A 27,087-nucleotide genomic window follows, 5' to 3' on the forward strand; every position below is an offset into this window, starting at 1 on the left:
CAGGTCTTTCCTAGTGTGCATAGACAGTAAACTACTACGGGTTATGTACGCCCGCGGGCCTCTTGCCTAAGCACTCCCTGGGTGCCTTCCCCTTCCCCCCTGGGAACAAATGAAACAGAATAACTCAAACAATTTCAATAATCAAAACACTGCATCCTATTGACATACAACAGGCTTAACCAATCAGCTACTACACAATACTTAACAAAACTTTGAACAACACAGAATTTACCAATCAGCTCCCCAGCAACAATCAACACAGGACACATTTATGTCTGTTAGCAACAACCAATATAATAGCCATCAGCCTCCTCTCTCAGCAATCATCTCTTTCCTGAGCAACTGAACACTGGCTTATAAAGCTTCAGAAGGAGCTGGTAATTGGAAACAGCTGCGTCCTGACGAGGGGGCGGGGTCAGCTCTCCAATCATCAATGGGGCTGACCAATCAGCTGCTTGTAGAGAATTTCAGGAATCCATTTCCTGAAATACATACATGAAAATACACAAACCACAACACAGAAACTGGGGAACGTAACACCGAAGAACACCATCCCAACCATGAAGCACGGCGGTGGCAGCATCATGTTGTGGGGGTGCTTTGCTGCAGGAGGGACTGGTGCACTTCACAAAATAGATGGCATCATGAAAAAGGAAAATGATGTGGATATATTGAAGCAACATCTCAAGACATCTGTCAGGAAGTTAAATCTTGGTCGCAAATGGGTCTTCCAAATGGACAATAACCCCAAGCATACTTCCAAAGTTGTGGCAAAATGGCTTAAGGACAACAAAGTTGGAGTGGCCATCACAAAGCCCTGACCTCAATCCTATAGAAAATTTGTGAGCAGAACTGAAAAAGTGTGTGCGAGCAACGAGGCCTACAAACCTGACTCAGTTACACTCGCTCTGTCAGGAGGAATGGGCAAAAATTCACCCAACTTATTGTGGGAAGCTTGTGGAAGGCTACCTGAAACATTTGACTCAAGTAAACAATTTAAAAGCAATGCTACCAAATACTAATTGAGTGTATGTAAACTTCTGACCCACTGGGAATGTGATGAAATAAATAAAAGCTGAAATAAATAATTCTCTCTACTATTATTCTGACATTTCACATTCTTAAAATAAAGTGGTGATCCTAACTGACCTAAAACTGGGAATTCTTACTGGGATTAAATGCCAGGAATTGTGAAAAACTGAGTTTAAATGTTTTTGGCTAAGGTGTATGTAAACTTCTGACTTCAACTGTAGTTATTTACAAACAGATTGGGTTTATTAGCTACAACATCCTCATGAGCTCAGGTACAGTGGACCCTGTAGAACATCTATGGCGAATCAAAAGGAACTCCCAACAAAAACTCCCAGAGGCTGCATAGCGAATAAATACAACTGTTTATTATGAATTTTCATGACAATTACGTAGGCATATGCTACACATTGTATGTCAATTGACCCTTTCTTTTTCGTACGCAAATTTCCCTTGTGCGTCTTTACGTGTGATTTCGTGTGATTACACACATACACACACACACTTGTGGATACCAGCACCGCTATTAAAATGTACCTTTTGTTAAGCAAATCACCTGATAGATGAGGTGAGTTGGAGCGGGTCTTTTAAACATATTGTTAATGTTGCGACAGTTCGTTTCTGGTAATAGAACAAAATAGTCATCACATAGTAACTTCTGATTTAGCTGTACTTTAATTAATGCAAACACGTGTGTGGTATATGTGTGGTTCGTATATATACGGTCTCGCTGTTTTACCTCGCAGGGCAAAACAGAGAAGAGAACGACACATCCTATTGTTCTCTCTTTTATACTCTAACAGAGATAGTTCCTGCTCAATGCTGGCCTGTCCGAGGGAGGAGGAGCGTGGTTTAAACTTGCTCCTGTCGTCGGCGTGTAGGCTGATCCCAGCCTCGTGACGCACTTCCTGTTGCCGGTTGTAGTTCTTCTTGTCTTCAGCAGTTGGTTTATCCGTAGTTTATGTACTTAGCATAGCTTCCCCAGTATATTATATAAGTTATTATGCATACAATTAGCCAGTTCAACCCTAACAATATGTAGGGCACACAGTGCCAGAGGCCGGGGTTGAATTCCCAGACGGGGAGGATAAACTCCCCCCCCACTGAGCCTGTGTGTGGGAGTTCGATCATGTTGAATGCTCTCTTTTCTTCTCCCCATAGGTCAGGAGTACAGGATGTACAACACATATGATGTGCACTTCTACGCTGTATGTGGGTTTTGTGTGAACCAACAACTAAAATAAAATGTTATTGTTCACGTACACATATTTAGCAGATGTTATTGCGGGTGTAGCGAACGAAAAGACGCCATCTGACGAGTGGCAGATATTCTCCCGTAAAGGTTGAGAACTTAGTCCCTCATGACCTCGGGAACCAGGTATAAGACAACTATTCACACACACTGCACCAACATTTAGCTACAATTCATAAATGATATGGTCCTTCGAGCTGGATTCATATTCAAAGAAACAATATGGCCCTCGAGCTGGATTCATATTAAAATAAATTATATGGACCATTGAGACAATTTCATATATAAAGTTCTCAATTTTAAATACTGGTACTGATTTAAGATATGTGCATGTAACTTGGTTGTTCGCGATATACGTTGAAGTCAAGAGGCACGAAAATGTTGCACTTTGAAAATGTCACCCAATGAGTGAGTCTGTTGTGACCTCTAAATGACGAACAGCGGCAGCACGTTATCGCCTACCTGATCCACGACACCGCCGACTGGAAGGACCTGAACCTGAAGTTAGTCTCTGTAGACCTGCAGGACTATCACCTGATCCAGGACACACAGTACCTCCAAGACATGTCACCCGTCCGCCAGGTACCACTGATAATAATGTAATACAACTATAATATATAGTAGCGTAGGGATTCCACCTGACTCAGGACATACAGTACATACAGTACATTCAGTACATACAGTACATGCAGGACATGTAGTCCATCTGCCAGGTAAAACAGAATTTCAGAGTTGGGGTGCTTCTGTAGGATTAGTTACAAGGATAAAACTATACAGTCAGCATCAGCTAGCATCTAGTTTCCGTAGTGTAGTGGTTATCACGTTCGCCTAACACGCGAAAGGTCCCCGGTTCGAGACCGGGCGGAAACATTCTTTTTTGGCGGGCAATAATAGCTGTTTTCATACACAGTATTTAAGCGTTCAAGTTTAACAGGAGAGCAAGTTATGGCATGCAATTATGAAATGGAACACTTTATCCACAGGTATATATTTTTGGGTGGCTAAATTATGCTCTCAGGAGTAGGATTTTGAATTATATTATTTATTTCTATACAGACATGACTAAATATATAATTTTGGCAAATGTATTTAATAAAAATAATTTAGATTTTTTTTTTTAAAGTATTTAATTATTTGATACATTTATTTCAAATGTAATTTTATCCCCTTCAGGTTGTAATGGAGTCGGAGATTAAGTTTGTTCGTTTTTGTAATTTCAAGATTGCTCTCACACCATATTAGTTTTAGATTATAGGAATGATAATCTGCTCTCTCTCCGCCTCTGTCTCAGTGCGTACTGTGTGGCTTTGTGGCTGGCCTATGTGTGTGTGTGATAGAAATAGAAAGCAGTTACTTTGCGAGCCTGAAAATACATGATTTAAGTGATTGTAAGTTCATTAAAGTATGAATTATTTACATTGAAGAGCTACAAAAATAGTGATTTTGGCAGACAGCAGCTCTATAGAGATGAGATGACTTGAAATTAAATAATAAAGTCATCAAATAAAACTAATATTTTATTAAAGTAATGTGAATAACTGATGGTTAATAAGTGATAAGCAGTCAATACCATTGAAGGACTTTTATTAGTTGTTTTATTCTGTGTTGTTACAGCATTCAACCCATATAATGCCTAGCGCATTGAATATCAGAAACCGTGATTATTTTTTCAGAATCTAACCGAAACCGAACCGACCACAAAAAGCATTAATCGCTCAGTAGTATGGAATACCAATGCCAAAGCATAAAATGTTTATGGCCGTTATATGCCAATTCCACATACAGTGTGCTAAATACATAACAATTGAATTTAAACCGAACTTTCAGTCCTCGTTAGTATAGTGGTCAGTATCCCCGCCTGTCACGCGGGAGACCGGGGTTCAATTCCCCGACGGGGAGGAATTTGTTTTATAGTTTTTTTTATATTTCTGTCTGTGAGATAAACTTCACAGTAAGATGCCATTCAGATCTTGACTTTACGGTCTCTCGGTCTCTTCAGGCCAGTACTACAATTACGACAGCAGTGGATGTCAGACTAGTGTGCATGTGATGTGCCGAAAATCTCCCCCCTGCCAGAATTCTCACCCCTTCTAATTTCCTTAATTTTGTGGCTAAAGTGAAATACTTTCTGTGACACACCAGAGTCAAATACTTTCTATAGAACAAACTTCACGACAGGATAGGCAACCGAAATTAATAATTAATGTATGATTGTTATATTAAACATAGAGGAGGGAGTAAAATGTTGGCAAGCAATCAACATTTCAGAACAACTATGGCTGAATTATTATCCTTACACTTTCAAAAATATTAGTCGAATAAGACATGGGATAGATGATGAATTTTTGCAAAGAGATGTATTTATAGACTAATACAAAAATCGGAAGTGGGTTTAGGTACGGGCGACATGGGCATGCCGAGGGCCCGAGCTTCCTGATGCGGGCAGAGGCGTGCACTGAAGGGGGGGTTCGCCCAGGGCGCCATACAAGCCAGAACCGCCACATACTCTTGAAACAAATAGCCAAACTGAAAACTGCAGACAAAAATGCTTTCTTATACGAAGATCAGTGAAATGTAGGCTAAACTGACAACGGAGTGAAGAGCAGAAATCTCAACTAGCAAGCAAGTCGCAGCAATGAAGAAGGCGAAGGGGGGGAGAATTTAGGCATAACACCGGCCAGTGATTCCTACGGGTATCTGGACTGTGAGATGGCGAGTTTCAGGTCAGACAAGCCAAGACATAAAGAGCAATACTATTGTTGACTATTAAAACACTAATAGAAAAGTATTGACTAAACAGCGCCACACACTGGACAAACAGAGGAATATCTTGCCCCTGATCAGACTGCTATTTTAACCCCCGCTGGTCTAGAAATGCTTATAGTAATGCTTATATTATTGCTTGTTGCTTTTTTCAAATATTGCTGATAATCTCTGTGACTACGTAAAGTCAATTTGGTTTTCTTAAAAAGCGCATAAAATACAATTTTATATTGTAATTATTATGAATGACTTCCAGACTCAACAACACATTCTGATCACACTTTGAATCTAACAAAACAAAGCACTACTGTTCAAACCCCTTCCCCAGGCCTTTCCTAAATAAAAGATTTGCAGTGCACTGAAGTCTATGTTTCACCTGAATGTGGTGAGTTTTGCTAGGGGTCAGATGGGTGCGGTCAACGGTATGAGGCCAATGGGGGTGCCTGACCGCTCAAGTGTCCGTACACCAGGGTGGTGTACGGACTGGCCACTACTATGATCCAACGAGTGACACATTTTGTATGGTCATTTGAGTAAATTCAACAAACGGTAGAAATGTTTGACTGTTATATGACTCTCTCATCTTCCACATTTCAAACCAAAATATCCAGACAATTGACCAAATAATAAATCAATCCCAATATCTCAGCCCACTCTCGCTCTGTGTCAGGTTATGCTGGAGGAGGGTCTACGGTAGTGCAGAGGGCTGCTACCGGACAGTGTGGGAGCGTCTGGTAATGGTCTTCCGGACCTCCAAGGCCTACTGTGAGAAGGGTATTGACCGCTCCCTGGCCTACATGAGGCCTCTCAGCAACTGGGGCATGCAGCTGGCCCTGTACACCTCACCACCATGGGACCAGGCCCCCGGACCATCACCACCACCATACCTACTGGCCAGGCCCCCAAGACCACCACCACCACCATACCTACTGGCCAGGCCCCCAAGACCACCACCACCACCATACCTACTGGCCAGGCCCCCAAGACCACCACCACCACCACCATACCTACTGGCCAGGCCCCCAAGACCACCACCACCACCATACCTACTGGCCAGGCCCCCAAGACCACCACCACCACCATACCTACTGGCCAGGCCCCCAAGACCACCACCACCACCATACCTACTGGCCAGGCCCCCAAGACCACCACCACCACCACCATACCTACTGGCCAGGCCCCCAAGACCACCACCACCACCACCATACCTACTGGCCAGGCCCCCAAGACCACCATCACCATCATAATGGCGAGTCACTTTCATGGCATATAGGCACACATATACACACACACACACACACACACTGGACCAACATTGTCCTTCAAGCGAGATAAATTGAAATGCTAAAGTTTTTCATGCCAGATTGACATAATTTACATTGCCATACTAGCTGGATTAATATGAATAAATGCTATGTTCCTTGGAGACCACAGAATGATCAAGCTATTGAGTAACAGAAGATCACAGAACATTGACAACCATTTTACCAATAGGTATAGTAAATCCTCATCTTTCACATTGAACAACACACCAATCACATATGATAACGGGAAACACAGCAAGTCAAAAGCAAGCCTAGTGTAAGTCCAGGAAGGTCTTTCCACATCAGCAGAAATGTAAAGACACTGTCCCTGGGTGGGCTCAAACCACCAACCTTTAGATTGACAGTCTAACGCACTAACCAATTGCACCACAGAGACTTGCGCGTACATTAACCCTCAGCAGGCCAAAGTCACATGGAAGATCACTACAAGTCAGGAAGGGTCTGTTCACATTGCTACAATCTGAAAAATGTCATCCCTGGGTGGGGTCGAAGCACCAACCTTTAGATTGACAGTCTAACGCGCTGACCAATTGCTTCACAGAGACTTGTGGTGTGTTTGACCCTGACACTTGACCTTTGGCCATCTGTGATCTCATCCAACTGTACATGGAGTTTATGACAAAACAACACTTTGTTCCAATTATTCTGTCAACGTGTAACGAAACTGCCGCAACATTTTCAAGGAATTGTGCCACAGAGACATGTGGTTACATTGACCCTCAGCAGGCCAAAGTCACATGGAAGATCACTACAAGTCAGGAAGGGTCTGTTCACATCGCTACAATCTGAAAAATGTCATCCCTGGGTGGGGTCAAAGCACCAACCTTTAGATTGAAAGTCTAAAACGGTAACAGATTGTGCTAGAGAAGCTTCTGGTGGAATTGACCCTCAGCAGGCCAAAGTCACAGGGAATCTCATTACAAGTCCAGGATGTCACTTCATGGAGCACTACAAATTGAAAAATCTCATCCCTGGGTGGGCTCCAACCACCAACCTATAGCTTAAGAGTCTAACGCACTAACCAATTGCACAACAGAGACTTGTGGTGTATTTGACCTTGACAGTTGACCTCTGGCCATCCGTGATCTCATCCAACTGTACATGGAGTTTACGACACAACAACACTTTTTTCCAATGGTTGTGTCAACATGCAACTAAAGTGCTGCAACATTTTCAAGGAAGTAGCCCTGTAGTTTTCTAACGTTTGTTAGCTTTTTCAATGGCCTTAAAAGGGCAAAAATGTCGAGCAATCTTCGTCAGCGCAACATTTTATTAACCTCACTAGGGTAGGGGGCACTATTTTCACCTCTGGATGAAAAGCGTGTCCAAAGTAAAGTGCCTGCTACTCAGGCCCAGAAGCAAGGATATGCATATAATTGGTAGATTTGGATAGAAAACACTTTAAAGTTAAAATAATGTCTGTGAGTATAACAGAACTGATATGGCAGGCGAAAACCTGAGAAAAATCCATCCAGGAAGTGGGATTTTTTAATGTTTGTAGTTTTATATTGAATGCCTATACAGTATCCCATGACTTAGGACTGAAATTGCACTTCCTATTGCTTCCACTAGATGTCAACAGTCTTTAGAAATTGTTTCAGGCTTGTATTCTGAAAATTGAGGGAGTAAGACCACTTTGAGTGAGTGGACCCTGGGAAGTCGCCAGAGCTGTTTCCTGCGCCTGACCGAGAGCGCGCCTTTCTTGTTTTTCTTTTATATTGATGAGGCTATTGTCCGGTTGAAATATTATCGATTATTTAGGCTAAAAACAACCTGAGGATTGATTATAAACATCTTTTGACATGATTCTACGAACTTTACGGATACTATTTGGATTTTTCGTTTGCCAGTTGTGACTGCCTTTGAGCCATTGGATTACTGAACAAAACGCGCCAACAAAACGGAGGTTTTTGCATATAAAGAGGGACTTTCTCGAACAAAACAAACATTTATTGTGAAACTGGGAGTCTTGTGAGTTGCAACCATATGAAGATCATCAAAGCTAAGTGATTCATTTTATCGCTATTTCTGACTTTTGTAACTCTAATACTTGGCTGGTAACTGTTTGTAATGTTTTGTGTGCTGGGCGCTGTCCTCAGATAATCGCATGGTATGCTTTTGCCCTAAAGACTTTTTGAAATCTGACACCGCGGTGTTAAAGTTGCGTCTTATTCGTTTCTGGTATCAGAACAAAATAGTCAGCACATAGTAACTTCTGATTTAGCTGTACTTTAATTAATGCAAACACGTGTATGGTAAATATGTCGTTCGTATACGGTCTCTCTGTGACACCTCGCAGGGCAGACAGAAGAAGAGAGCGTCACATTCTATTGTTCTCTCTTTTATACTCTGACAGAGATAGTTCCCGCTCAATGCTGGCCTGTCAGAGGGAGGAGGAGCGTGGTTTAAACTTGCTCCTCCTAACGTCGGCGTGCAGGCAGGTCCCAGCCTAGTGACGCACTTCCTGTCGCCGGGTGTCGGTCTTCCTGTCTTCAGCAGTTGATTTATCCGTAGTTTATATACTTAATATTGTAGCATAGCTTCCCCGGTATATTATAAAGGTTATGCATACAAATAGCCAGTTCAACCCTAACAGCGGTTGGATTAACAAGAAGTTAATCTTTAAACCGATGTATAACACTTGTATGTTTTATGAATTTTTATTATGAGTATTTCTGTTTTTGAATTTGGCACTCTGCAATTTCACCGGATGTTGGCCAGGTGGGACGGTAGCGTCCCACATACCCAAAATAAGTTTATTAAAAGGCATCTGGCAGGAGTAAATTCAGCCACAATCACGAATATCATTTGATAAATATATATCTTAAACAACTGCATTTTCAAGAATGTAATATATGATCGCCAAGCCCATTCAAAATAATTAGGGGACTGACCCGGAAGAATGATGTAATGCCGAGTCACTTTCATGGCATATAGGCACACATATATATATACACACACACACACACACACACACACACACACACACACACACACACACACACACACACACACACACACACACACACACACACACACACACCAACATTGTCCTTCAAGCGAGATAAATATAAATGCTAAGGTTTTTCATGCCAGATTGACATAATTTACATTGTCATACTAGCCGGATTAATATGAATAAATGATATGTTCCTTAGAGACCACAGAATGATCAAGGTATTGAGTAACAGAAGATCACAGACCATTGACAGTGATTTTACCAGTAGGTATAGTAACTTGTCATCTTTCATGTTCAACAACACACCAATCACATGTGACAACAGGAAACAAAGCAGGTCAAAAGCGAGCTTACTGTAAGTCCAGGAAGGTCTTTCCAAATATAAACACAACATGTAATGTGTTGTTCCCATGTTTCATGAGCTGAAATAAAAGATCCCAGAAAGAAAAAGCTTATTTCTCTTAATTTTGTTCACAAATTTGTTTACGTCCCTTTTGCCAAGATAATCCATCCACTTGATTAAACAACATGATCATTACACAGGTGCAACATGTGCTGGGGACAATAAAAAGCCACTCTAAAATGTGCAGTTTTGTCACACAACACAATGCCATAGATGTATCAAGTTTTGAGGGAGAGTGCAATTGGCATGCTGACTGCTGGAATGTCCAACAGAGCTGTTGCCAAATAATTTCTCTAAACTGCTTCCAATGTCATTTTAGAGAATTTGCTATTACAACCAACTGGCCTCACACCCGCTGACCATGTGTAACAACACCACCCCAGGACCTCCACATCCACCTTCTTCACACATTCGGGATCGGTTGATACCAGCCACCTGTACAGCTGATGAAACTGAGGAGTATTTCTGTCTGTAATAAAGCCCTTTTGTTGGGAAAAACTCATTCCGATTGGCTGGGCCTGGCTCCCCAAGTGGGCGGACCTGGCTCTCAAGTGCGTGGGCCTTGTCTTCCCAGGCCCACCCATGGCTGCGCCCTGCCCAGAAATCCATAGATTAGGGCCTAATGAATTTATTTAAATTGCCTGATTTCATTTATTAACTGTAACTTGGCAAAATCTTTGACATTTTTGCATGTTGCGTTGACATTTTTGTTCAGTATATTAATGGTATGGTCCTTCGAGGCGGATTCATATCTATAAACACTAACATTATATGTTCCCTCGAGACAGATTAATATGTATACATTTCATGGTCCTTTGAACCAGATTCATATTTAATTTATATGGTCCTAGTTGGCTTCATATTTATAAATTGTATGGTCCTAGTTGGATTAATATGGACAAATTATATGGTCTTTCGAGACAATTATATTTTTTAAAGATTTACAGCATTAAAACTAGGGATGTGAAAAAAAAATTAATTTCTTAACGTTTAAACGATAAGAAAAATGCATACAATTCCATGTGAATTCACAATGCATCTGTGCTGCTGCCAGCAACGGTTTGGGTGTCACGGTGCTTCATTTCAGATGGTTAAGCATTGCACCTGTACTACCATTACTGAACCTCAATTCCACCTCGCAAAGATTGCATTTCCTACTCCTTTACCTCAAAGTAATGCCTCGCTGCTGTCGCTTGCCTTTCTCAGCCATTTTTACAACCGTTAACGACGATGACGTAGTGGTAGAGAGTCGACTCCAAAATAATTGATTCCTCGACTCTCTGTGTCGACCCCATTTCTGATTGTTAAGATTAGATTCCAATAGGAATCGACTCCTAAGAGTCGAATGCCGAACTTCCGAGAACACAAATACTCACATCTTCCATAATGAGGTGGCGAGAGACGGATAGAGAGAGGGAAGGGGTACAGTGTAGACAGGTTGGCCACCAGGCAGACAAAGTCAGAACGTGCACTAGGCCTATCTATCGGCAATCAAAAGCTGTATCTCACAAATGAATGCTGTATCTCGCAATTTATTGGCTTTCAATGTCTTGCAACTTCAGTAAAGCAGGGCCTATCATCAATGAATAGGCTAGGATATTCTACACGACACGAACCGAAGACTGAACACACACTCACATCATTAGAGAAGAGAGAGCTGGGGTGTAATCATTAATCCAGACTGTTTATCGGTTTGGAATCCCAATTTCATTTGAACGTTTAAACATTCACACCCCTAATTACAACGACAGACCTTTGCTTTATATACTATCAGACCACCGCCACCCATTTTACCAGTGGGTTAAACGCCACTGTCCTCGTGCTGTATGTATGTTCAAACAACATAAATCAAATCTGGGATACTGACCCAGATCTGTGATACTGACCCATACAACGAGCAGTCCTCGTGAACACTGACCATTGATGTTTGGCTGTCTGTGATTTCATTCTACGTGGAGTGTTATTCTAAATGCGGGGGGCAGCCATATTCAGAATGTCATTATGATAGAATCTCAAAATAGAACGGGGTCAAAGTCAAGATATGAATTGCCTTCTACTATGTGGTTATCTCTCATAACAGAATTCAAAAAATACTTTCCTCCCCGTCGGGGAATTGAACCCCGGTCTCCCGCGTGACAGGCGGGGATACTGACCACTATACTAACGAGGACTGCGTACGTTAAGACAATCTACCTAGTTTTCACAAGAAGTTAGTTTGTTTCCTTTCTCTAGAGCTAAAAGTGATGTTGAGCATGACGTTCTCCAGCATATTTTTAGAAACTTTTACTGTTGAAAAGTATAAATAGAGTAGAGTACATACACACACTAAAATGGTAAAACATATATATATGTTGAGCAAAATAGTGCTTATTTAGACAACTGCAAACTTCAGAGAGTAGGGCATTCAAGGAGTGGGCCTGATGGGAATAATTAACTTTCTCCATGCTTTTGCATTATCATAATTCATATGCGCGCCACCAGAAATCCATGCATTAGCATATTTATGCCTACACATCCTGAGAAAATACAACATATTACTGGCCAGCTAACGTGCCTGGACCTTGTAGGCTAAACTGCCTACTAAATGGTTGCCCAATCAGGCAGGCTAGATGCAGTTATTTCTAAATTAATATGCATTCAATACGCCAGGCTTTTGAGATAGGCTATTTACTGAAGTTGACAGCCTAGATTCGAGTTTTGTAGGCTACTCAACTGAAAACAATAATAACATTCTTCATTACATTGTGTTGTTGTAGCCTAGGTATGATACAGTTCTTGTCCCTAAAAAACTGAAACAATAGGGTAGCTTTTAGGCATTTAGAGCTGGTATCAGGGGACTGGGAGGAAGCGCACTCAGCGCAAGCGCACATAGTGTTCAGGCTACCTATGATTTCGATTTATTTTTATATCACTGTGCTAACATTGAGTTTATGAATTATGGGCTAATATGAATATGCTTCTAATTTAAGCTATAGGCTACATCTCGATCCTGTCTGTCATTGTTCTGTTTCGCAATTACGCACTGGCCTCTCCATTTCCACGGCTATTCCTCTTAAATCTTGTGGAGTCCCAGGAAAAGCCAGACTACAAAAGCTTGTTGACCACTTATTTCAATTTATTTCTTTAGCCTACACATAGTTTATTGCACGAGATATGCACGCTTGCTCCTGCTTGCTGAATGTAAAATAGGCTACAGCATTAAGAACAGGCAGGGAGTTGGAAAGGAGAAGCCCATATTTTCCTATAGGTCAATCTTAACACTGGGCTACATCCTGACAAAATACATTATATGAGTTGTCTTTTAAACCTTCTAAACTGTTGAGCATAGACCCAAACTGATCCAAATTATTGCATAATCAGGCCTAGGCTGTAGGCCTATGCAGTTACATCAGCTTGAAATAAAACGGGACATTTGAGAGGTTATTCAAATTAGCCTACATCATTGCAGTTTACAACCTACAGACAATAATTGTTTACTCACTTGATAACAATAATACATTCCTCATTGCACTGTGTTGTTGTAGCCCAGGTATAATAATTTTATTGTCTAAAAACGTAGGCCTAGGCCTAATCAACAGTGGAGCTTTGCGTGCCCGGGGACCACAGAGTGCAGCCTGGAGGAATGCACTAGATCTGGCATTTCACAATCTGTTAACTTTTTCCCTTGCACATCGGCTGGTAAATATTTAGCCTATAACTCTTATATTTAGCTAATGAACTGCCTAATATCTAGCTATACAGAACAAAAATATAAACGCAACATGCAACATTTTTTTTTTTTTACTGAGTTACAGTTCAGGATATATATCAGGAAATCAGTCAACTGAATTTTTTTTATTAGGCCCTAAACTATGGATATCACATGACTGGGCAGGGGTGCATCCATGGGTGGGCCTAGAAGGAAATAGAATTAGTTTTTCCCCAGAAAAGGGCTTTATTACAGACAGAAATAATCTTCAGTTTCATCAGCTTTCCAGGTGGCTGGTCTCAGACAATCGCCCTGGTGAAGAAGCCGGATGTGGAGGTCCTGGGCTGGCGTGGTTACACGTGGTCTGCGGTTGTGAGGCCGGTTGGTTGTATTCTCTAAATTCTCTAAAACGACGTTGGATGTGGCTCATGGTAGAGAAATTAACATAAAATTCTCTGGAAACAGCTCTGTTGGACATTCCTGCAGTCAGCATGCCAATCGCACACTCCCTCAAAACTTCAGACATCTGTGGCATTGTGTTGTGTGACAAAACTGCACATTTTAGAGTGGCCTTTTATTGTCCACAGCACAAGGTGTACCTGTGTAACGATCATGCTGTTTAATCAGCTCCTTGATATGCCATACTTGTCAGGTGGATGGATTGTCTTGGGAAAGGAGAAATGCTCACTAACAGGGATTTAAACAAATTTGTGCATAAAATTTGAGAGAAATAAGGTTTTTGTGCGTATGGAACATTTCTGGGATCTTTTATTTCAGCTCATGAAACATGGGATCAACACTTTACATGTTGCATTTATATTTTTGTTCAGTATAATATTTTGTTTCTTACGTTTGCTATACATCACTAGCGTCTCTCTTCCGGTTGTTCCAGTGCGCAACATGCTATAGCAGAGGTAGGCAACCCTGCTCCTGGAGTGCCGCTGGCACTTCATGTTTTTGATTGAACTGACCTGGAAGACCAGATGTGTTGAATTTAGGCAATCATTGAACTGATCACTTGACTTAGTTGGTGTGGTGCCTAGTTGGAACATTATATTAAAGTACTTGTGGCACTCCAGGAACAGGGTTGCCTACCCCCGGGCTATAGGCTACACAAGCCTCTCCAGAGTAGGCCATTCCTCTTCTCGTGAAATTGATATTATTGGGTGTCTGTCTGAATAGTATTAACTCCAATCTCTACAAAGAGCACTTTCAACCATAGACATCAGGCAAAACCATGATTCCAATAACCTCCGCGGTCGAAATAACTGTAAAGTACGTCGCCATCAACATGACTACCGCTACAATCGACCTGTTCGCTACGTTCCTGCACCCAACCCACAAAAAGTGTCAGAGCACAAGGGTAACAAAGGGTTGAAGGACGATCAAAACGTAGACCAATGTTCTCCAGAAGTCCCACTATGGGAAGAACTAAAGCGAGAACAATTTGAGAAAAGGGTAAAAGATAAGTCACAAGGAATAGACAGGGAATTACCGGACACCAGGTCCGCAGGAATTAACACCCATAGCAAGGACATTAAAGTTCAAATTTCTCCCGCTCTCATTCAAGACCCTATCCAGGGCCCACTTGATCAAGAAACAAGCCCCTTTGTCTATAGACTCTGATACAAAGGTTGCGAAGAAAAAGGTCAAACGCTTTGTTAAAGCCAAGCCCACTCAAAATCGGAAAAGTCAATCTGCTTCCACCTTGAACAGAAATGGCACATCACGTCGTTGCGAACGACCACTCCACTTTGTGGGGAATATGTCCACTAACCACGAATCTAAACGGCCATACCTGGAAACAGTCCTGGAGGACTGCTTAACTTGTCATGCGATAATTGATTCGGGTGTGACAATATCACTCATCTCTCAAACATTGTTCGATGATCTCAAAAGAGCTTTGAAGCCAACTAAACGTTGGTTAAAAGTGGAACGATGCGACACTACACTTCGAGGGGTCACTCAGACTACCTCGCCTCTCACATTGAGAGTCATGCTGAAACTACACTTCCAGGACGTATCGCTCGTTCACCCCTGTGTATGTTACCAGCCTCGAAACTGTACCCCTGCTACTTGGAGCAGACTTTCATGGATCGGTTACTCCCATTGATGGATTGGAAAACCAACCAGGTATGGTCACAGGCCACAGTGCCTTCTCCACTGACCACACTGTCTTCCCCTAACGCTAGCTGCAACGCAGTCATTCACGAAGGGTATCTGTCGAAAGCAACCCTTGGGAAAAAGACGTTTAGAAACCTCTTGGTACAGAATCCGATCCAAGGAGATATTACGTTATCTTGACACATTCCATCAGCCAACCTGATTGACCATTCTTTTCATGATTTCGAGCCAGCTGTCTCTGTGAATAAGCAACTTCCCTCCTCCTTGCAGTCGTGCAATACGATAGTTGAGATGAACTTCTCTTGCCCTTTGGACACTTCCGCAAGCACTGCGGCCGTCTCAGCAAGAAAAACATTGATGCGCAGAGTATACTCTGCTTCCGATGATACACCTTCCGCTTTGTTGGGGACTGTCACCCCTTACAATGACACTAATGGCGTCAGTCCAGCAACTGACCCGATGACTCCCACTGGTGAAACACTTTGCGATATCACAGACCGATATCCTCGTCTCAGTTCGCAGGTACTGAAGAGGTTGCCACACGTGGATGCGGTGGTGACTGACATGCCTCGACAGCCACTGAGCGTTTTGAAACACAAACACCAGGAGATTTTGGTTGACGGCCATTCTCATAAAAACGCGGCCGCTGACAACTCGTACATAGGGTCCAATCTTTTCGTTTGCGCATCGGACACCAACACCACCCGCTGGTGGGGGGGGTCCCGAGACACAAAGGGGGGGAATAGTAGCCCAGACCCATGATGAGCCTCATCGAGGCCGGTGGGGGGTCGAGACTACGGACAACACCGTACGAGGCCGCCAGAGCATAAATCAAATCTAGTTGTAAACTCCCCTATGAGAACAGTGAGAAGCAGACAGGCCCCTAGACGGGGATTATCTTAGAAGACATCTAAGATAGTACTGAGGTGTACCACACTGGTCGTAAAGGAAGTCCAGTGGACTTGTCCACCTCCAAAACAAATGGCTACAATAATCATTCCTTGCCATGTGAAGGTCAACCACAATACAACTAGTAAAATGCTCCAATCATGTGTTCTGGTAGATAATATTTCAGAATAAATAGGTAGGATAACTGGTCCCCTTGAGTACCAGTAGCAATACTAGCAACAGTCAGTCCAGCTACAATCAGTAAGAAGGTTAGAGACCTAACCAATCAAATTACCATTGACAACAGCGACATAGGAGTCACTCAGAGTGCAACACATAGAGGGGAATCTCCAGTGCACTCTTCCAATGGTTAACACACATGTCACTAATAAATAGGACCCTCCATTCAGGAGGAAAATTATAAGAAGTCATGAACCATGATCACACCACGTACGACTGGTCCAATACTTAAAGAGTACTTCCGTCATGAGGTTAGCTCCTCCGTGGATAACATAGCTATGAAATAGACTTCATACCTATCGCCACTACAATAGTGGAAGACACAGTGACTTGTAGAAAAACTACTACAGACTCCCTTGACACCAATTCTGACTGACTTCCAGGCATTGACCTGAAAATTACCTGACTACGTCAGACTCATTCTGAACAAGTTGTAATCTGCCAGGATACTTGGTTTTCTTCCCTTGACATGCGCAATTGTGTAAGCATAAACACACATGCACAACGGATCATCCAATTAGGATTTATGCTAGGACCACTTAAGGGCCCAAGCAATATATAAAATCAAATCAAATTTATTTATATAGCCCTTCGTACATCAGCTGATATCTCAAAGTGCTGTACAGAAACCCAGCCTAAAACCCCAAACAGCAAGCAATGCAGGTGAAAGAAGCACGGTGGCTAGGAAAAACTCCCTAGGAAAAACTTCCTAGAAAGGCAAAAACCTAGGAAGAAACCTAGAGAAGAACCAGGCTATGAGGGGTGGCCAGTCCTCTTCTGGCTGTGCAGGGTGGATATTATAACAGAACATGGTCAAGATGTTAAAATGTTCATAAATGACCAGCATGGTCAAATAATAATAGTCATAGTAGTTGTCGAGGGTGCAACAAGCACGTCCGGTGAACAGGTCAGGGTTCCATAGCCGCAGGCAGAACAGTTGAAACTGGAGCAGCAGCACGGCCAGGTGGACTGGGGACAGGAAGGAGTCATCATGCCAGGTAGTCCTGAGGCATGGTCCTAGGGCTCAGGTCCTCCGAGAGAAAGACAGAAAGAGAGAAAGAGAGAATTAGAGAGAGCATATTTAAATTCACACAGGACACCGGATAAGACAAGAGAAATACTCCAGATGTAACAGACTGACCCTAGCCCCACGACACATAAACTACTGCAGCATAAATACTGGAGGCTGAGACATATACCAGCCTTAGTAAAGTTGAACATTTACTTCTAGGCCTTTGACTCTACAGCATTCACCAGTTTTCTTCCCAGAAGTCCATAGGTCATCCCTGTAGACTGCCCAAAACTAGTGCATTACAGCTGTAGACTTATCATATAGTTATCAACTTAGGATAGTGCCTAAGCAACACACCAAGTAGGAAAACCCTAGATATGTCATTAGAGACAATGCCATGATAATAATTTTGCCAGAACATTGGACGTATATAGAACACAGTCCAATTAGATGATTTTTGTGTGAGAACTATATTTTGTATATCTTTTGTTTATGCTTTCATTCCTTTTCGATTCAGTTCCTTTGACACTTAGGAAGTGATAGAGCCATAAACAAAGTCCCCATACAACCATCACTTAGTGCCACAACGCCGCTCATTGGGGAATGAATGTAATTATATATATTTCATGAGTGTGTGTGCGTTGTTAACATCTGCCTAAGTTACTGCCCAGATCTTCCAGTCTGGACGACGGGTCCAGAACGGCGACCCCAATCCGGACACCCACGGCCTATCCTTATGGCGGCATGCCCACTGTCAGAGAGCCTACCAAGGTAAACCACCAGAGTGGGGGACCGCAACGGCGATCACCGACCAGGACATTCCCTGGCCCTTCCTGGGGTACTTTGCAGCTTCCAGGGAACCTACCAAGGTACACCACTAGAGGGGACTGCAACAGCGACCACCAATCGGACATCACTGCCAATCCTTGTGGTGGACTGCTCCGCTTTCAGAGAGCATACCAAGTTCAACCACCAGAGGGGACTGCAGCGATGATCTACAAACGGGACATCACGTGGTCATGATTTTATGTTGATTTGTAACTTGCAGGATAAACAAGTTCCAAACCACCGGGGGGGTATGTCATGACGTTGCCCTCTGGGTTTTCCATGCACCATCCCCCGACCTCTATACTTCTGACACAAGGCTGTGTGAAGCCGGTCATAAAATTCCAAAGGAGAATGTCCTGCCTCATGGCCCCAGTATAAGGAGACAGAGTGTTTTCATGGAGAGAACAAAGGATTCTTCCACCTCACAGAATTGGAGAACCAAACGACATTTATGTTCTGGAGAAGGTATAAAAGATCGGTGAAGAATCCAGCTACGAACTGGTCCGCTTGGTACAATTTTGTGAGGCTCATTAGAGACAATATGGCCATATTACCATACTAAGGTTTATATACTAGCCTCAGCGATGAGACTTACATCTAATGGTTGTATAAAATGATTTAATAAGATTAAAGCTATTTGGAATATGTTGAGATGCTATGTACTGATGTTAATGTGAGAGAATTGTATTTCTGTACAAAGCTTAACTCAGTCATCGGCACGCCCCCAGGGACACAGACAGGACAAGGCGTCATGTGACAGCTTTTCTATGTTCAGTATAAAACCCCCACCCAGAATTTCTTTCTTGAGACCAGATTACCTCAGAAGAGAGAGCCAAGGTTTGACCATGCATTCCTCGACTGAACTTTAACCATACCACGTGGTTAAACTTTTAGACTATCGATACCGACAGAATAATATCAAGTCTTTGATATTAATTACTAGTCTGCAGCTAGAAATTCGGTATCATTGAACGCGAAGACCGACGAAACATCCATTCTATAACGACATTAATGAATGTCGCTTTGAAAGATCCATTCTAACCAAGAGAGAGAGAGAGAGAGAGAGAGAGAGAGAGAGAGAGAGAGAGAGAGAGAGGGAACTCTCCAACAGGACGACCTTTCCAACAAAGATCACGACGACACACTGAGCGTAAATACACTGCTCAAAAAAATAAAGGGAACACTTAAACATCCCAATGTAACTCCAAGTCAATCACACTTCTGTGAAATCAAACTGTCCACTTAGGAAGCAACACTGATTGACAATAAATTTCACATGCTGTTGTGCAAATGGAATAGACAACAGGTGGAAATTATTGGCAATTAGCAAGACACCCCCAATAAACTAGTGGTTCTGCAGGTGGGGACCACAGACCACTTCTCAGTTCCTATGCTTCCTGGCTGATGTTTTGGTCACTTTTGAATGCTGGCGGTGCTTTCACTCTAGTGGTAGCATGAGACGGAGTCTACAACCCACACAAGTGGCTTAGGTAGTGCAGCTCATCCAGGATGGCACATCAATGCGAGCTGTGGCAAGAAGGTTTGCTGTGTCTGTCAGCGTAGTGTCCAGAGCATGGAGGCGCTACCAGGAGACAGGCCAGTACATCAGGAGACGTGGAGGAGGCCAACAACCCAGCAGCAGGACTGCTACCTCCGCAGGACTGCTACCTCCGCCTTTGTGCAAGGAAGAGCAGGAGAAGCACTGCCAGAGCCCTGCAAAATGACCTCCAGCAGGCCACAAATGTGCATGTGTCTGCTCAAACGGTCAGAAACAGACTCCATGAGGGTGGTATGAGGGCCCGACGTCCACAGGTGGGGGTTGTGCTTACAGCCCAACACCGTGCAGGACGTTTGGCATTTGCCAGAGAACACCAAGATTGGCAAATTCGCCACTGGCGCCCTGTGCTCTTCACAGATGAAAGCAGGTTCACACTGAGCACATGTGACAGACGTGACAGAGTCTGGAGACGCCGTGGAGAACGTTCTGCTGCCTGCAACATCCTCCAGCATGACCGGTTTGGCTGTAGGTCAGTCAGGGTGTGGGGTGGCATTTCTTTGGGAGGCCGCACAGCCCTCCATGTGCTCGCCAGAGGTAGCCTGACTGCCATTAGGTACCGAGATGAGATCCTCAGACCCCTTGTGAGACCATATGCTGGTGCGGTTGGCCCTGGGTTCCTCCTAATGCAAGACAATGCTAGACCTCATGTGGCTGGAGTGTGTCAGCAGTTCCTGCAAGAGGAAGGCATTGATGCTATGGACTGGCCCACCCGTTCCCCAGACCTGAATCCAATTGAGCACATCTGGGACATCATGTCTCGCTCCATCCACCAACGCCACATTGCACCACAGACTGTCCAGGAGTTGGCAGATGCTTTAGTCCAGGTCTGGGAGGAGATCCCTCAGGAGACCATCCGCCACCTCATCAGGAGCATGCCCAGGCGTTGAAGGGAGGTCATACAGGCACGTGGAGGCCACACACATTACAGAGCCTCATTTTGACTTGTTTTAAGGACATTACATCAAAGTTGGATCAGCCTGTAGTGTGGTTTTCCACTTTCATTTTGAGTGTGACTCCAAATCCAGACCTCCATGGGTTGATAAATTGGATTTCCATTGATTATTTTTGTGTGATTTTGTTGTCAGCACATTCAACTATGTAAAGAAAAAAGTATTTAATAAGATTATTTCTTTCATTCAGATCTAGGATGTGTTGTTTAAGTGTTCCCTTTATTTTTTTGAGCAGTATATATATATTTATTGCAATTGTTTCCAAATGAGTGTGCGTTCATGTGCAAAGGATTAGCATATCAATTGTTAATATTTATCAACTCTGTAGGGTCTTCTCAGCTGACCCCCCCACTACTCTTTTGTTTAACAAGCCGCCATGCCGGTTTAGACCACTAGGGCACATTCCGCTACCATTTCTTTGTGACGATACCTACTGTTTTGTATGCTTTCTGTGAATTACTTAGTTTAGTAAATAAATGATTTTAAGACAATTGATGTATGGATGACTTAGTGAAGACTGGGTTCGTGCAGATAACAACAATTTACGACGTTTGGAATGAGACTGGACGCGAGGTAAAATACACCATTTAAATCAGAAGATAATCGGTCAGATATTATGATATCTGGAAAGTTATATTAGGAAAATTATAACTTTGTAATCTGAATATTTTCCTTGGTGCCCCGACCTCCTAGTTAATTAAAGTTACACGATTAATCAGTTAATCGCGTAATAATAATTACAGAGAGTTATTTGATAAACATGTCTTCAGTTTAATGGTGCCCAAAGACACGACAATTTTAATTAAATTAAGGCTGTAACTCAACAACATGTGGAAAAAGTTGAGGGTGTAAATACTTTGTGAAGGCACTGTATAAAAATTTTTTGCATTTTTTAGGGACGCCTAAAAAGTTCCCTATAGGAATTCCTATGTATAACCAAACTCAGTTCAGAAATCAATAGAGCACACAGCTCATATTATCAACATTCAGATAAATGAGTAGCATATTACTTACTGGTACACATTATGATTCTGTATTATTTAATTATTAATAAGGCATGTTTAATTCTATCAAATGAACAGTGTCCACTCCTATTATATCAATTGTAGCTAGTTGTAAGACAATCCCCCATGACACAAACTGTTCACACCCCTCTTGTTGAGGGATAGAACATTTTGCAGATTTTAATTGTATTTCCTGCAATTCTATACATTTTGCCATGGGGTGGAGAAGATTTTGCAGTTTTAAAGCTCATTTCCTGCAATTCTACACATTTGGCCATGTTTTATGTGTGTTCATGTGATATCTGAGTGACTCAAACATTACAACAAAATCAATGGGCTAAAAATCCAAAATAAAAATGGTTTAGCTGGGCTAGTTGATCTGGACATTTCTGACAAGTTATAAATAGCTATTTAAGGTCTGTATTGACTAACAGGACAATAATACAAATTCTGAAGCACTACCCAATTTGGAAATATGCAACTTTCAAGAATATTTTGTACATTTTTGTTAATGCCATGTTACTTTCTAACAGGATAGCCTTCTAAAAAGGCACTTATTTCCATATTTTTCCTATTGTTGTCAAAATGAAAAAATTCTCCATGAGGCTGATAACATGCATTGTAATCTTGGCTGCCTGTCAGATTAACAATTCTAGTGATGTCATTGATGACAGTTATCAAGATGGTGGCATGCAGTAGTCAGATGAGACAATTTTCAAACGTTTTAACATGAATTTGTTTATCAGCAGTTTTAAGGGTAGCAACGTGCTTCTTTATCACATTTGGCTATCAAAATCACTTACTAGTGTTTCAGTTCATCTTTAATAGCTGGGCATCGGCACACATTTCTGCAAATAAACACCGGTTTCCAATAAACGGGGATCTAAATGAATTGTTTGCGTGAACTTCAGTGACTACTGTAAAGATTGCGCAAAATAAGATAAAGGATAGCAACATCATTGCCAAAGATGAGACGGCAGTGTGGTTTGACATGGTCGGCTCAACTACAGTGAATTTAAGAGGTGCAACAAGTGAGAATTGGTTCTGTTCTGCGATGGATTTGTTATTATAATCAAAAACAGTGTTGTAGTCTTTTCAACATTTTATTGAGCAAAAGCTGAGAGCGTTATATATTGAATTAATTTACAGTTCAAGTCATATCCCCCGTAGTTGACTTTTCCTAAATAAGTCTATATAACACACTGTCGTTGTTAGAGTCTTAATGTCATTCACCGCCGCATTTACCGCCAGTCAGCCTGCCCAGCTGATAATGGCCCATCGAAACTACACCGAAACTATATCGAAACTAATTTCACACATATAATAGAGTTAGCCTAAAGACAAGATTACATTGACAATAGTCTGTTGGGTGACAATATTATACATTTTTAAATTGTATATTAAGAATCTGAGGAACAGCGCAGCTTGGAATTGACACAGAGGCAGGGAAACAGAGGTGATTACCCCTTGAGCTCTATTTCAAAATATAACTTTTTGGCAGAAATACCGCAATTGCATGCACTTCCCACGTGAGCAGTTGTATATTTAAAGGGATAAATAGATTTTGTCAATGAAGCTCTTTATCTACTTCCCCAGAGTCAGATGAACTTGTGGATACCATCTCTGCGTCCGGTATGAAGGAAGTTAGAGGTAGTTTCACATGCCAATGCTAACTAGCGTTAGGGCAATGACTGTTCCCATTGACTTCCAGTCATTGCCCTAACGCTAGTTAGCAATTGCGCTAACGCTAGTTAGCAACTTCCTTCAAGCTGCATGCAGAAACACAAAAATAGTATCCACGAGTCCATCTGACTCTGGGGAAGTAGATAGAAGGCTTCAATTCAAAAATCCCGAAGTATCCCTTTAAACTTTTTCGTTTGTACATTGGCTATACCCTACAGTTACATAAACTAATGAAAATGCTATTGTGTTTGTTGAAATACATTTTGTTTCGTATTCAAATCAAATAATGTTTTATTTGTCACATGCGCCGAATACAACAGGTGTATGTATACCTTACAGTAAAATGTTTACTTACAAGCCCTTAACCAACAATGCAGTTTTAAGAAAAATAGCAACAAAAAAAGAAAGAAAAGTAACAAATAATTAAAGAGCAGCAGTAAAATAACAATAGCAAGGCTATATACAGGGGGTACCGGTACAGAGTCAATGTGTGGGGGCACCGGTTAGTTGAGGTAATTGAGGTAATATGTACATGTAGGTAGAGTTATTGATGTACCTCTGTAGTGCCTTGCGGTCAGAGGCTGAGCAGTTGCCATACCAGGCAGTGATGCAACCCGTCAGGATGCTCTCGATGGTGCAGCTGTAAAACCTTTTGAGGATCTGAGGACCCATGCCAAATCTTTTCAGTCTCCTCAGGGGGAATAGGTTTTGTCGTGCCCTCTTCACGACTGGCTTGGTGTGTTTGGACCATGTTAGTTTGTTGGTGCTGTGGACGCCAAGGAACTTGAAGCTCTCAACCTGCTCCACTACAGCCCTGTCGATGAGAATGGGCGTGTGCTCGGTCCTCCTTTTCCTGTAGTCCACAATCCTTTCCTTTGTCTTGATCACGTTGAGGGAGAGGTTGTTGTCCTTGCACCACACGGTCAGGTCTCTGACCTCCTCCCTATAGGTTGTCCCGTCGTTGTCAGTGATCAGGCCTACCACTGTTATCATTGGCAAAATGATTGATGGTGTTGGCCGTGCAGTGATGGCCGTGCAGTCATGAGTGAACAGGGACTACAGGATGGGACTGAGCACGCACCCCTGAGGGGCCCCCATGTTGAGGATGTGTGTGGCGGATGTGTTGTTACCTACCCTTACCACCTGGGGGCGGCCCGTCAGGAAGTCCAGGATCCAGTTGCAGAGCGCGGTGTTTAGTCTCAGGGTCCTTAGGTCCTAATGTTACCTAAGACCTTCATAAACACAACCAAATGATTGTTTTTGTGATAGTATACATGAGATTTATTTATTAGACTGTTCGAATGTTGACGTCAAGAAAATGTATAATTCGCTTAGGTAGGGGTGTATCGAGGCCAGGCTTTTCTAAAGTTAAGTTAGTAGAAAGTTAAGGCTCAAATAGGATCATGCCTCTAAGTGCTGGTTGTGTTCAGTGATTGAAGCAAATAAACGGCCAGGCTATTAACTGAAGTTTTAGGGCAAACTAATTACAATTAAAAAGGTGAATCTCCCCGTCGGGGAATTGAACCCCGGTCTCCCGCGTGACAGGCGGGGATACTGACCACTATACTAACGAGGACTGAATGGAGATTGAAGTTCTACTTATTCTTAAAAACAAATGACCTAATCTGTTTTCCATGAATCAACTACACAATGACATCCTGTTCTACTATTAGCGCACATATAAACAAACACAAAACAAGAAACACACACACACACACAACTGACATTGACAATGAGACTATGTATAACGACACAAAATATACCATGACCAAAAAAAATGTTTCTCAAAGTTACACAAGGCTATATGCAGTTGTTGCTGTACGTGTGAAAAATATCTAACAAAGGAGTGGATTATAGGTTCTGAATAGACGTCCTTTGAGACAAATAAATATGTATTAATGTTGGATGTTAAGTGAGGCGACAAACAATGGACGCTATGCGAGAATTCTACAAACAAATGCACTAAACAAATCTGTTTTCACTAAATGTCAATAATTTGGTCGTAACACATAACAAATTATTTGAAAACATTAATGTGGCAGTTGTTACCCATGTCTAAAACTCCCAATACTGTACGGTACTATATTGACGTTATGAGGCCAAATGTAAAGCAAGTGCCGTGCTAAGAAGGTTCAAATCTGTAGGACAGACCTTTTTGTAAAACCTGCAAAATGTGCCCAATGATGTTTGTACCCTGTTTTGTGCTGCTGACGAGTTGTTACCATGTTGTTGTCATGTTGTGTTGCTACCATGCTGTGTTGTCATGTGTTGCTGCCATGCTATGTTGTTGTCTTAGGTCTCTCTTTATGTAGTGTTGTGTTGTCTCTCTTGTCGTGATATGTGTTTTGTCCTATAATTCTATTTAATTTATTTGTATTTTTAATTCCCGCCACCGTCCCCGTATGAAGCCTTTTGCCTTTTGCCTTTTCTCATTGTAAATAAGAATTTGTTCTTAACGGACTTGCAGAGTTAAATATTAAACAAAATAAATAAATAAATAAAATGTGCTCTTTGCGATGGGCATTCCTCAACCTATCAGAGTAAGAGCGATGTGACATTGTATTGCCAAGAAGTATGGGAAAGTCCTGAGGGTGTTTCACAGTCATCGGACATCTTTGACTGAAATGTAAGGTATAACTTTTTAATTTTCAGAGACATGAAAAAAACAGCATGTTACAAAGTAGAGCTTCGTAGCTACGTTTTGATGTATGGGTTGTCAGGCATGTCAAAATTCACATTTTGCCACCCCCATTTCTAGTGCTAGCTTGCTAGATGTGTGGGAGTGCCTGATGCCTGTTCACTGAGGCAACAAGCCGGGCAAGAGGCAGCACTGCTTTGGCTGTATTGTGCCAGCAGCAAATTTCATGATTGATGGTTTTATTCTTTCAAGTAAAAACTACCAGAATTCAGTGGCTACAGGACTTAAATATTTTGTCTTGCCCATTCACCCTCTCGGGGCTTAAAAGTCCTTATTTAACCTATCTCCTCCTCTTCATCTACACTGATTGAAGAGGACAGGTGACATTAATAAGGATAATAGCTTTCACCTGGTCAGGCTATGCCATGGAAACAGCAGCTATGCCTAATGTTTTGTACACTCTTGCACATCCATGCTTTAGATTAACAGTCTAACGTGCTAGCCGATTGGGCCACAGAAACTAAATTGCTGGGACCCTGATCCTTGACATCTGTGATCTCATTCTACAATAAATGTAATTTTACATCGGGATATTCTACACCATATTCAGGATGTCGTCATAGTATGACAAAATATAGAGGGGTAAAGGCCAGATTGCCTTGCCGGTTCCCCTCTTTCCACTGGGATTCTCTGCCTCTAACCCTTTTACAGGGGCTGAGTCACTGGCCTACTGGTGTTCTTCC

General features: G+C 42.2%; 5 non-coding genes across 5 annotated transcripts; 2 read left to right on the forward strand and 3 right to left on the reverse strand.

Annotated features, from left to right (window-relative positions):
- Positions 1 to 3,078: 3,078 nt before the first annotated feature.
- Positions 3,079 to 3,151, forward strand: trnav-aac (transfer RNA valine (anticodon AAC)). The gene has a single exon. It is a non-coding gene; the product is annotated as a tRNA-Val (tRNA).
- Positions 3,152 to 4,108: 957 nt separating this feature from the next.
- On the forward strand, positions 4,109 to 4,180 carry trnad-guc (transfer RNA aspartic acid (anticodon GUC)). Its single transcript has one exon. It is a non-coding gene; the product is annotated as a tRNA-Asp (tRNA).
- A 2,491-nt stretch (positions 4,181 to 6,671) lies between these two features.
- trnad-guc (transfer RNA aspartic acid (anticodon GUC)) lies at positions 6,672 to 6,745 on the reverse strand. The gene has a single exon. It is a non-coding gene; the product is annotated as a tRNA-Asp (tRNA).
- Positions 6,746 to 11,829: 5,084 nt separating this feature from the next.
- trnad-guc (transfer RNA aspartic acid (anticodon GUC)) lies at positions 11,830 to 11,901 on the reverse strand. Its single transcript has one exon. It is a non-coding gene; the product is annotated as a tRNA-Asp (tRNA).
- A 13,309-nt stretch (positions 11,902 to 25,210) lies between these two features.
- trnad-guc (transfer RNA aspartic acid (anticodon GUC)) lies at positions 25,211 to 25,282 on the reverse strand. Its single transcript has one exon. It is a non-coding gene; the product is annotated as a tRNA-Asp (tRNA).
- Between the last annotated feature and the right edge of the window lie 1,805 nt (positions 25,283 to 27,087).

The sequence above is a fragment of the Salmo salar genome, chromosome ssa07, assembly GCF_905237065.1.
Source record: "Salmo salar chromosome ssa07, Ssal_v3.1, whole genome shotgun sequence".
Lineage (NCBI taxonomy): Eukaryota > Metazoa > Chordata > Actinopteri > Salmoniformes > Salmonidae > Salmo > Salmo salar.